The 13,104-nt window shown below is 33.9% G+C and overlaps 1 long non-coding RNA gene across 1 annotated transcript; it reads left to right on the plus strand.

The window, feature by feature from the left end:
- The first annotated feature begins 1,258 nt into the window (after positions 1–1,258).
- Positions 1,259–4,659, plus strand: LOC127862239 (uncharacterized). Its single transcript, XR_008040514.1, has 3 exons — positions 1,259–1,878; positions 2,805–2,972; positions 3,286–4,659. It is a non-coding gene; the product is annotated as an uncharacterized LOC127862239 (long non-coding RNA).
- Positions 4,660–13,104: the final 8,445 nt, after the last annotated feature.

Raw genomic sequence — 13,104 nt, forward strand, 5'->3', positions numbered from 1 at the left:
AAGATCCCGTGCAAGAAATGTGAAACTGTGTACATAGGAGAAACAGGTCGCAAATGAGCACAAATTAGATGCCAAAAACAGCCTACAAGTTTTCACGCGGTCAGGAAGGAGAGAATCAGAAGCAACAGAACACTCTAGTGCAGTTACAAAGCATATAGCTAGGCACAGCCATGTCATTGACTGAGAGGGGGTGAAAGTGATAGATAGGGAAAACAACACCGCACTCAGAAAACTTAGGGAATCGGTTGCGATAGCTAAGGAGAGACGGGTGATGAACAGGGACGATTATATCAGTTGAACTCAATGTAAAACAGTTTCTTCTTTTACTTCCGCATTCGCGAAATTATATTACACCATTCCGAAACCAGTGCGCCCTCGCTCACTTGGTCCGCCCTTAATGTTTTTTCTCAATTACCTCTCTAATTTCACAGTTTTTGTCAAAAATGTTATTTTCCCTACTAATAACGAAATGTCTGCATCAGCTTAGCTCAACTTAAACACTGTGCAACACGTATATCTATACATTTTTTCCTGTAATACCTTTTTCACTTACAGTCAGAAGTAACCGCAAATAATTTTTATCAAATGTGTACTGTTTGTTTAAGTTACTTATATGAATTATGATATGTATTTATTTCATAATGATATCCTCAGGCCTAGTAACATCTTAGTGAATATTTTGTATTATAATATTTCATCAAATGAGTACAATATGTTACTCGGTTGCAAACACATCACAAATGCCAGCCAAAAAATAATTGACTCATATTTATCACATAGCATTTTTGTGGAATTTTAAGTGAAAACTTAAAACGTATGCATTTAAAATGCACATTACTGATTGAATTTAACTGATACAATTGTTGAAAATGAATTTAAGCGATTGGTTTAACAATGAAGTTTCCTAATTATTTCAGGGACAATTGCACTTGTGTCAACTGTGTACTATTTGCGCGTTTACTCGTCAACACTTTGAAATCATCCCTTATTCATAAAGGCTTTAGACACCTCTGACTTAAATCGATGTTTGATTGTTGACTTTTAAGCGACATTCTTAAAAAAAAACGTTCCACAAATAAGCACGTTAATCTGAAATTTTGGCGGGGCTTAAATTGTGTTTTCGGTCAGGGACATGATTATTGTGGAATTGGGCGGAGATAATAAGTGTTATCATTCAGTTATAAAATAACACTTACAACTATTGGATCAGCGTCTTCAATGTAATTTCACTTAACTGGCATAGTACTAGTAATTAAAGAAGAAAGTGGCAGATTAGACATAATGCATGTTTAATTAATATGCATGAAATATAATGGCTTATACTTTAAATAAATCCGCATGCAGTAGTATGGCGTGTATATTAAATGTGTAGCTCGCTTTATACTGTAATGTACATTCAATAGAACGACCTATACGTTAAATGCATGTACATGCAATGGTATGGCCTTTACATTGAATTAATGTGCATGCATAACGTGTTTAACTTATACTTAAAATGAATATGATTGCAAAACGATGGCTTTAAGTTCAAATGCATAGACACGCACTAGTATAGCTTATATATAAATAATATGAATGAAATAGTTTGCTTTTACGTTAAATGAGTAGCATGCACTATTATGCCTTATACTTAAAATGCATTTGTAAGCAATAGCATGACTTATATTTAAAATGCATGTGCATGTATTGTTGTTTTGTAGATACGAAACGTATTCTTTTAGTGATAATTTCAGGTTGAACTGTATGGATATTTGATATCACAGGCCTCCAGTGTTTTCATCTTGTCGCAATACAACGCACAATGTGCGGAAATAAAGAGGAAGTTACGAGAAAATTATTTAAATGATGAATATGTGAGCACAGTGGTTTCAAGTCAAGGTAAGACTCAAAATATTACATCGGGCTCAAATCGTGTAGGTGGAATGGATGAATAAAATTATAATATGCTTATGGTTTTATTTTATGTTAAAGTCGTTTAATTATAAGTTGATTATGAACAACCGATTTACTCATAACGCTGAATAGCTAGCATAGTTTTCATAACCGTCAATTGCGATTCTCTTTAAGTTGATTACAACGAAGTGTTTTTAACGTAAAATGTATACTTTCGAACAATTTAAGAAATGTCTTAAAAGGGCCTTTTCACGTTTTGGTAAGTCGACAAAATAAAAAAACATTGTTTCAGATTAGCAAACTTTCGTTGTAGTTATGATATTCGTGAGGAAACAGTAATACTGAAAATTTACCATGCTCTAAAATTTCCATTATGTCCATCTTTTGACGATTTAAAAACCTGAAAATTATAAAGCGTTGCAATGCGAAACGATTGAATAAGTTGGAGAGTTCTGTGGTTGTCGTTATATTTTGTAATACTACGAGGATTGCTTATATAAAGTATAAAAAAATCACTCATGGTATGAGCACGGATTGCCGAGTGGTCTAAGCTGTAAAATTTTCCTCCAGGGAACCAGGGGTCAGTGGTTCGAACACCGTTGAGGTGTTTTTTCTTTCTTTAATTTTTATCTTGTTTTTTTTTACCGGAGCTTTTTAGATCCAATGTCTACATTTATCAATATAAAGCATTTAATGACAAACTTCAATACGTGCACAATCTGTGAAAAGGCTCCTTTAATGAATGCCATGGTATCTTTAAACCCCATGTTTTTGTGACGGTACTTCGAACACAAACTGTGAACCAATATCTAATGTCGGTAAAAATAAAAAGGACTTCGTAGACGAGAATGTTATCCAAAATGGTTGCCAATATGCAAATTTCAAATTAATAAATATGTGTGGCGCAACAGGTGGAGAGTGGGATTACGTGATCTTCAGTACTGTACGATCTCTGCCTGAATACAAAATTGAGAAGAACCCCACCTTGGGCTGGTGCAAATACAATCTGGGTTTTATCACCGACCAGAACCAGGTCAACGTAGCCATTACAAGAGCCAGGAAGGGTCTCGTCATCGTTGGTACGTAACACATTTGGTAGTTTTAATCTATACAGGCAGTTATGAGAAATTTCCCTGAATTTCTTGAAGTGTTGCTTGCCTTAATTTAATACAGATTTAGATTTTGAGTACATGTATCAAGAGCAATACGTTCTTTGAAGTGGGGAGTATGTACATTGAATAAGTAAATCAGTGACATTACAGTTTGTTCCAAGTTGGTCCGACCATTTTCCAGAAATCTATTAAACTACTTCCACTTGTTCTAAGCAGATTCGATATAGTTATGTTACTAATAATATTATACCAAACTACTATGCAGTATTTATGATTTAAGGAAACAAGCATCTTCTACGGTGTGACAGGACTTGGAATACAATCCTTGAAGACTATGAACATTACGGCTGCATTAAAACTCCGCAGGAATTCCCGCCACCAAACAAGCGGTTGCCAAGACGGGAAATAATGGCCCGTGAGCAAGCGCACAATTACAGAAGACATGGCGAGACCATTTATGAACGCGGGCAGGCCACCTCATACGATGGACCAATCGATGAAACACCAACATCGCGATTTCGAAATCGCGGCGGTGTTTTTGCGAGACCAGGCTACCGTAATTGATCATTTTAACATGGGAGCTGGTACCTGAAGAAAGTTGTGGCATTGACAAGTGTTTTCTGAGGTTGTTTGCATTTTCACATATTTATTTTAAGTTGCTTATAATATGCAGAGTGTGAGTAACGTATTTGTTTATCCGTCTTCGTCTTTTATTATTTGTGTGTTGTTGTGTCACACGATGCATAACCATGATATTTCAAGCTCTCAGTTTTGATAAATTGTTTGAGTAATTCGCTCTACATACGATTTGCGTTGAATCTGCCGAACAAGTATAGGTTACAGTATACTAAAAAATCGTGTCTTGTAGGGCTGTACTCTCTAAAAAAAATAGCATAGTTGACTCGAAGGCATGTTTTACACGTTTAACTATTGTTCTGTTTTTTTTTTCTTTTGGCGATAGTGGTAGGGTATAAATAGGTTTTCACTAAATATCCCTGAAATATGATGATTTTAGACACTGTAGTAAAACATTGCATTGAAAAAGGTTACATTCCGCTCGAATACGGCCGGAAAAAATGTTGCAAAAACAGTTGATGTTGATTTGTGTCAAGTTTTTCCTTGGTTTGTACATGACATATCTTTTTTATTGAATAAATCGATTCCGCTTAGAATGGCCTTAAAGAAAAGGTAAGGTTATGGGGGTCTCGTTGTGCAAAATGTTGCATTTATTTGTGCTTAAAGTTGTCGCTTTTACAATGAATTACAAAGGGAAACTATTTAGTATATTATGACCACAATAAGGTACTAACATTTCAATATTGTCAGGTGACAATGGATAATTAATAATTGTCAAATGTTTATTTGTGTTGTTTTATTTATATTGTATTTGGTATACGACTGTACGTGGTATGTAAGTGTACGCGTTGATGAGTTGTTTTTATGAATATTTGTCATGGTATTTCTTTTTATAATATTGTTAACAATTACACATACTAATTGAAATTGTCTGAAAATGATATTAATTAGTTCATTGCATTTTATAACATATCAAATCTAAATTATTTTAAACAGTATTATCTGACGTTTTGTTATTAATAGTTGAATTTAAATAGTTTTACGCGACCAATTGTGGTATACTAGTACTTGAAATTAATCGCTTTGAAAAATGCCAAAGGTAGTTGATTATGATCTGTGGGTTATGACGTATTGAAATTGGGCGGAAATATTTGTATGCGTATGTTACTATATGAATTAATAAAATTGATTGGTTTACAATGGCATGATGCAACCTTTCTCTTTTTAACACTCGGTTTTTAAGCATAATAGGCGAGTGAAATCAAAAATATATTCCTTTTCAGTTTATGAAAACTCATAGATCACCGTATTTTATCTACATACATTATGACCTTCATGCTTGCGTATTGCGATATGTGTGTGATCTAATATAGCCTATCAAACAAAATTTGTTGAAAATGGTGTCTGCAATGGCTTCTTTGTTTTCATATTCTTTTCAACACTTCTATTACATAATCGTTGATATTAGGTAAGTGTATACTCATGCATTTTTACATTTGGATTGCACCTAATCATAATGATTAAACAAACATGACAATTCCTCTTTCACAGTGTTGCGGTATAGAAAACACAATTTTACCCCATCTTCACTGCGACATTGACGGTATTACACCCCATAGAATAAACTAGCCCTTGTCCCACCTTGTTGAATAAACCTGTTGCTTGCACGGACTACTTTTAATTATGCCACTGAATGATGTTTCATAAGAAATCTCTAGAGTCGAGAAAACTTAAGCTTTAAAATTATACGACCTTCAACCTTTAGATATAGTCAAGGGACATAATTTTTCGCCATCCGTATAATGAATAAGCTGATTGACGGCGTCTCTGGCGTGTCAAACGTTGCAAAATTCAATGTTTCCATATTTATGTGGTATTTTTGAACATATATGTTCTAAATTTCCATTTGTGTGTGGTATAATTGCATATATATGTTGTATAAATTGATATATATATATATATATATGGTAAAATCCATATTTATGTGGTATATTTGAATATATATGTTCTATATTTCCATTTGTGTGTGGTATAATTGCATATATATGTTGTATAAATTGAGATATATATATATATATGGTAAAATCCGATATATGTATTGCATAACAATTATATGTTGTATAATTTTATATTTATGTTCGATATTTTCATATATATGTTTTAAAAGTTCATGTAGACGAGTTAATTGTTATTGTTTACATTCGGGAATTTTCGCGCATGCGCACTGACTGGTTGGCAAAAAACACTGGTTACAGTAACGTTAAACATGTATAAAGGGCTTTTGTTTAGTCAATAAATTGATAACAAATCCAAAATAATCATTAAAACTCTTAAAAATAGTGCAAATATATCATTTTAGTACCACTAAATGTATATTCACAAATATAATTTCCTCTTCAAAAAAATACGAAGTAAGTATAAGCATAGAGTAAACTTGGTCGGAAGACTAAGTACTGAAAATTCCACAAAACAAAACAATAAAATAGCCCTATTCTTTCTGATAGTAAGACTTAAATAAATAATATTTAAACGATAATAAAACATTTTATATAAATTTGATTATAAGTGGTGTGGATAGTGTTATTTTTCATCAGCGATCGAAAGTGCATTTCAATTAAAAAGCAAAGCCCCAAAACGGAATACATTACAATTTATTAATGCTGTGGTAATTTTCTTTTCCATTGAATGAACTTTCGTTTTGTTTACATGTAATGACAATATTAATAAATTGTATCATACCTACGGAAAAGAACTCTGCATATTATGCAAATTGAACTGTCTTTGCATGTACATTGAAATTTCTTTACTAGTGATAAGGAGTGATGAAAATCTAGCATTTTATGAACAATAAATCTATATATTTAATTTATATGACGTATTGAAATTGGGCGGAAATATTTGTATGCGTATGTTACTATATGAATTAATAAAATTGATTGGTTTACAATGGCATGATGCAACCTTTCTCTTTTTAACACTCGGTTTTTAAGCATAATAGGCGAGTGAAATCAAAAATATATTCCTTTTCAGTTTATGAAAACTCATAGATCACCGTATTTTATCTACATACATTATGACCTTCATGCTTGCGTATTGCGATATGTGTGTGATCTAATATAGCCTATCAAACAAAATTTGTTGAAAATGGTGTCTGCAATGGCTTCTTTGTTTTCATATTCTTTTCAACACTTCTATTACATAATCGTTGATATTAGGTAAGTGTATACTCATGCATTTTTACATTTGGATTGCACCTAATCATAATGATTAAACAAACATGACAATTCCTCTTTCACAGTGTTGCGGTATAGAAAACACAATTTTACCCCATCTTCACTGCGACATTGACGGTATTACACCCCATAGAATAAACTAGCCCTTGTCCCACCTTGTTGAATAAACCTGTTGCTTGCACGGACTACTTTTAATTATGCCACTGAATGATGTTTCATAAGAAATCTCTAGAGTCGAGAAAACTTAAGCTTTAAAATTATACGACCTTCAACCTTTAGATATAGTCAAGGGACATAATTTTTCGCCATCCGTATAATGAATAAGCTGATTGACGGCGTCTCTGGCGTGTCAAACGTTGCAAAATTCAATGTTTCCATATTTATGTGGTATTTTTGAACATATATGTTCTAAATTTCCATTTGTGTGTGGTATAATTGCATATATATGTTGTATAAATTGATATATATATATATATATATGGTAAAATCCATATTTATGTGGTATATTTGAATATATATGTTCTATATTTCCATTTGTGTGTGGTATAATTGCATGTATATGTTGTATAAATTGAGATATATATATATATATGGTAAAATCCGATATATGTATTGCATAACAAATATATGTTGTATAATTTTATATTTATGTTCGATATTTTCATATATATGTTTTAAAAGTTCATGTAGACGAGTTAATTGTTATTGTTTACATTCGGGAATTTTCGCGCATGCGCACTGACTGGTTGGCAAAAAACACTGGTTACAGTAACGTTAAACATGTATAAAGGGCTTTTGTTTAGTCAATAAATTGATAACAAATCCAAAATAATCATTAAAACTCTTAAAAATAGTGCAAATATATCATTTTAGTACCACTAAATGTATATTCACAAATATAATTTCCTCTTCAAAAAAATACGAAGTAAGTATAAGCATAGAGTAAACTTGGTCGGAAGACTAAGTACTGAAAATTCCACAAAACAAAACAATAAAATAGCCCTATTCTTTCTGATAGTAAGACTTAAATAAATAATATTTAAACGATAATAAAACATTTTATATAAATTTGATTATAAGTGGTGTGGATAGTGTTATTTTTCATCAGCGATCGAAAGTGCATTTCAATTAAAAAGCAAAGCCCCAAAACGGAATACATTACAATTTATTAATGCTGTGGTAATTTTCTTTTCCATTGAATGAACTTTCGTTTTGTTTACATGTAATGACAATATTAATAAATTGTATCATACCTACGGAAAAGAACTCTGCATATTATGCAAATTGAACTGTCTTTGCATGTTCATTGAAATTTCTTTACTAGTGATAAGGAGTGATGAAAATCTAGCATTTTATGAACAATAAATCTATATATTTAATTTATTGAACGCAAGTATTTTTTACTCTAATGTGATTGCTTGTTTTCATGATGGTGTTTTGTACGCTGCAGTTACGTACAGTCTTTACACGTAATAGCGGATCGAGTTTACATTTGCCGGTATCCGTTAAATACCTCAATTGCGTAGCAGTAAAATTGCACAATATTTTTATATATATATTTATAGTTATTAAACACTGTATTATTATGATTTAACTGGCTAATATATACACACTAGTTCCTGTTAATCCATTTCCGAAAATGTCTTCATTTTTTTAAATGTTAAAATATTTTATTGAAGCAACTATTCAGTATTTTGGCTTTAAAATTTGGCTTAAATGGCTGCTTAATATGCCAAGGGATGACATGGAGGCATCATAAATTGTGTTTAATGACCAGACACTCGTCTGTAACATGTGGTTTATGTAAGGACCCAAGTATGGGTCCCTGGGTTTATGACACCTTGTTTTCTTTGTAATTGTCTGGACAGTAACCGATCATAACGAGATACGGGATGTGATAAACAAAGGTGCAATAAAACCCCGGGATAAAAATGCTGCAACAAAGAGTTTCAACATTGATGTGACCAATAAATCAAACAATTACATTAATCAAGATAATTTATTTAATGTGTAACAAGGTAAGTTTTTTTTCAGACAAATTGGTTTCGTTCATTAAATTAAATTTATTCTGAAATAATATAAATTTATATTTTTTAAACTAAAAATATTGCGAAGAAGTGCCAAGTATGGAGATTTTTGTCGCAACCATATACCGAGCTCTTCTACTCCCGAGTTCGTTGTTAGTATAAATAAATAATAACAACAATATAATCGTTCCAAAAATGCATTTCTTTGCATGCTAATGTTTTATTCAGACATAATTAGTAAAATTATATTTGATTGTGCATGATTATCATTAAAAACGATGATTTTGTCAACCTTCTCTATATGCGCTTATATGAATTCCACCTCTTTTTGCCAACCAGTGGGCGGAGTCTAAACTTTGCAGGTGCGTGTGAAGTCACGCGTTAATACGTCTTTATGTATTCGATATTTTGATATATATGTCCTTTAATTTGCATCATGAAAAATCTTTTAACGGGTATGACTAAACAGCGGATATGGCTTTTTCGAGCATTTGCTGACAGACGTGAGTAAAATGATTAAGCATTTGGTTTCGATTTCTGAGTCTCAAACGGCAAACAAGTATTAAGTTTTGGAGCATTACTACAGTATGAATTTGCATATTTAGTATCCTGCACATATTTGTAACATTATCATGGTGTTTTTTTCATTTTGTTTGAGCAGTATCTATTAATTCGTATATGCACACTTCGGCTTATTTTTTAATCATGACAGACGGTGGTGTAACAAATGCAATTTCCTGTAATTTAATATTCTTCTAATATTTTATTGATATAATCTGGAGTATCATCGATTCTAAAGCATGAATTTGCCATTCGTTAAAGAAGTATCTTTAAGCTAAACTGTATTTTCAGTGCATTTGTTATAATAACTTATAATATTTGTAACTAATAAATTACTTGAAAAAAGCAACCCAATTTTATTTCAAATTTTGAATTAATAAGTTTGATAAGTGTCAATCAATTACCATAGTTGCAATAATACACCGACAAACACTTACAAATTGTTGTTGTTGTAGCGATTTCAAGTACCCGGATGTTTGAGTAAAATCCGCCATTTTAAAACCAAATCGACTGTAACTGTTTCTTTTGTGTTTAATAAATAGAGCGTAGGACTTGTTTACGTGAGCAAAAATGGATGAACTTGGTGAAATGACATTGTCTAAATTTAGATTGTGGTCTATACACACTCTGAAAGTGTATTTATCGCATAGAAAACTACGGAATCCGGATAAGGCCAAGTTGAGTGTCGCGACAACCAAGCGACATTCTCTCGACGCGCGACAAATCAGTCGACAATCAATATTAAAGTGTCGCATATAGCGCTGGGTTTTAGAAAAAAAATCGCAGAATATCTTGACTGTCGACTGATTTGTCGCGCGTCGTATTGAGCGTCGAGGGAATGTCGCGAGAATGTCGTGTGTGGACCTTCGAGCGCGACACTCGACATTCTCGCGACATTCTCTCGACGCTCGACAAATCAGTCGACAGTCAATATGATATAACGCGAGAATGTCGCCTGTCGACCTAAAATCACTAGGTCGACACACGACATTCTCTCGACGCTCAATACGACGCGCGACAAATCAGTCGACAGTCAAGATTGACTGTCGACCGACTTGTCGCGCGTCGAGAGAGCGTCGAGAGAATGTCGCTTGAATGTCGTGTGTCGACCGGTGTTGGAGTAATTTTTTCATCTGCAAGCAAGGTGTTATGGTAACTTTTTCAGCTTAAGTAAAAATAGCGGCATCTAGTAGCAGCAATAACAGCAGCAGCAGCAGCAACAGTAGCAGCAACAGCAGCAGCAGTAGCAGCAGCAGCAGCGTAGAAGCAGCAGTAGCAGCAGCTGCAGCAGTAGTAGCAGCAGTAGCAGAAGTAACAGTAGTAGTATTTGTTGTAGTAGAAGTAGTAGAAGTAGTAGTAGTAGTAGTAGTAGAAGTAGTAGTAGTAGTAGTAGTAGTAGTAGTAGTAGTAGTAGTAGTAGTAGCGGTAGTGTTTGTGATACTGGTAGTAGTGGTAGTGGTAGTGGGACTGGTGATAGTGGTAGTAGTAGTTGTAGTAGTAGCAGGATCAGTAGTAGTTGTAGTAGTAGTAGTAATAGCAGCAGCAGCAGCAGTAGCAGCAGTATCGGCAGTAGAAGCAACAGCAGCAGTAGCAGTATTATTATTATTATTATTATTATAAGTAGTAGTAGTAGTAGTAGTAGCAATAGTAGTAGTAGCAGCAGCAGCAGCAGTAGCAGCAGTAGTAGTAGCAGTAGCAGCAGTAACAGGAGTAACAGCAGTAGCAGGAGTAGCAATAGTAGCAATAGTAGCAGAAGTAGCAGCAGCAGTAGTAGTAGTAGTAGTAGCAGCAGTAGTAGTAGTAGCAGTAGTAGTAGTAGTAGAAGAAGTAGTAGTAGTAGTAGTAGTAGTAGTAGTAGTAGTAGTAGAGTAGTAGTAGTAGTAGTAGTAGTAGTAGTAGTAGTAGTAGTAGTAGTAGTAGTAGTAGTAGTAGTAGTAGTAGTAGTAGTAGTAGTAGTAGCAGTAGTAGTAGTAGCAGTAGTAGTAGTATCGATAGTAAGATAATTTATTCTATTAAAAATGAAGCGAATGTTAACATCTTTGTACAACGCTCCTATATTTTAGTTTTGTAATCATGTTTGCGACTGTACATGTACATAGTATAAATTCCTTCAATTGACAGTATATGGGCGCTTAAACGCACTTACAAACAGTGCAAAAAAGTCGACATTAATCCCAAATGTAAGCGTTCAAGTTTCTGTCTCTTGTCAACTTGCACTGGCATTCACTATAACCACTGCACAACGAAGTTGGAAAGGGAGGGGCAACTGATTTCAGATTGTCCGTCTGGCGTCAGCGTCTTCGTCAGATTTTCTCGCCCGAAGCATATCTTCAAAACTAAAAGAGGTTTAAAAGTATAACTTTGTAACGCATTCACAATTGACCCACCAGGCGCACAAGATCTTGACGATGCCCTGAGCTTAGAATGTAGGATGGACGAATTACATGTTGGTGTACACATATCTGATGTTACTGAGTATGTAATAAAAGACGATGCATACGACAACGATGCGAAACAAAGATTGTTTACTTTCTATCCAGAAATTGACAGTCCAAGGCATATGCTGCCTGAACCAATTAGTACTAAAAAATGAAGTCTGTTGGAAGGAAAACGAAGGCTTACATTATCAGTATTTTTCTGTTTTGATAAAAATGGAAAAAGAAAACTCACAACTCAAAATATTTTTAGATCAATAGTTATAAAATCTAGGAAACAATTTTCATATTCACAAGCTCAATCGATAATCAAGAAAAACGAGTCTGAACATGAAATAACTAAAATCGAAAAAGATTTGAAGATTATTTATAAAATTGCTTGTGCACTTCGTGAACAGCGATTGGGAAATGCGATGCATGCATCACAGGCTGTATTTAATGACAGAGGCGCCGAAGATAATGAAAACGAAGCTCATAATCTGGTAGAAGAATTCATGATTCTCACCAACAGTACGGTCGGAAAAATGTTGTATAAACAATTTCCAGAGTGTATTCCTGTAAAATACCAACCACCGCCGTCCGATGAAAATAATATGCACGAATTTCTGCGGAAAAACGGCGTATTTATTGATGTTGTTGCAAACCTGCAAGATAGATACCTAGGAGGCAACATTCGGGGTTTACACACACTGCTTGCTATGGATAACCAGTCGGTAACGGGAAAACATGTGACAGTTCCAAAAAATATGTGGCAAGCTTTAAAAGATCACAGAATACCGAGAAATATGCTGATGTGCGACTACATGCGCCCCATTAAACATGTTACACTCCAAGATTGGTATTTTATTCAAGAAAGGGCCGGATATATCTGCTGTAACGGACACAAGTCCGATGCTGAAGATTGCAAGCATTACTATCTTGATGCTTTCCCATATGTTCATTTCACTTCGCCCACACGACGGTATATAGATATTGTTATACACTGGCTTGTACACGCGTTCCTCAACGATGAACCATATCCATATACATCAACCGAAATCAAATCAATTTGCAATCAGTTGTGTTCAAAGGAAAAACAAGCCAAAGAATACAGCGAACATTGTCAACTGTTAAAGAGAGCTTTGTAACTACAAACACAACCACATGTTTTACAGCGCTATGTGGAGGATGTTTCCACAAGTGGCATTAGTTTTTGCACACCAACGTTGAAAAACGTTTCAAAACCAGACAGAATATTGACTTTTAATCGTTTACAGATTGGTCATAA

The sequence above is a fragment of the Dreissena polymorpha genome, chromosome 16 (assembly GCF_020536995.1).
Source record: "Dreissena polymorpha isolate Duluth1 chromosome 16, UMN_Dpol_1.0, whole genome shotgun sequence".
Taxonomy (NCBI): Eukaryota; Metazoa; Mollusca; class Bivalvia; order Myida; family Dreissenidae; genus Dreissena; species Dreissena polymorpha.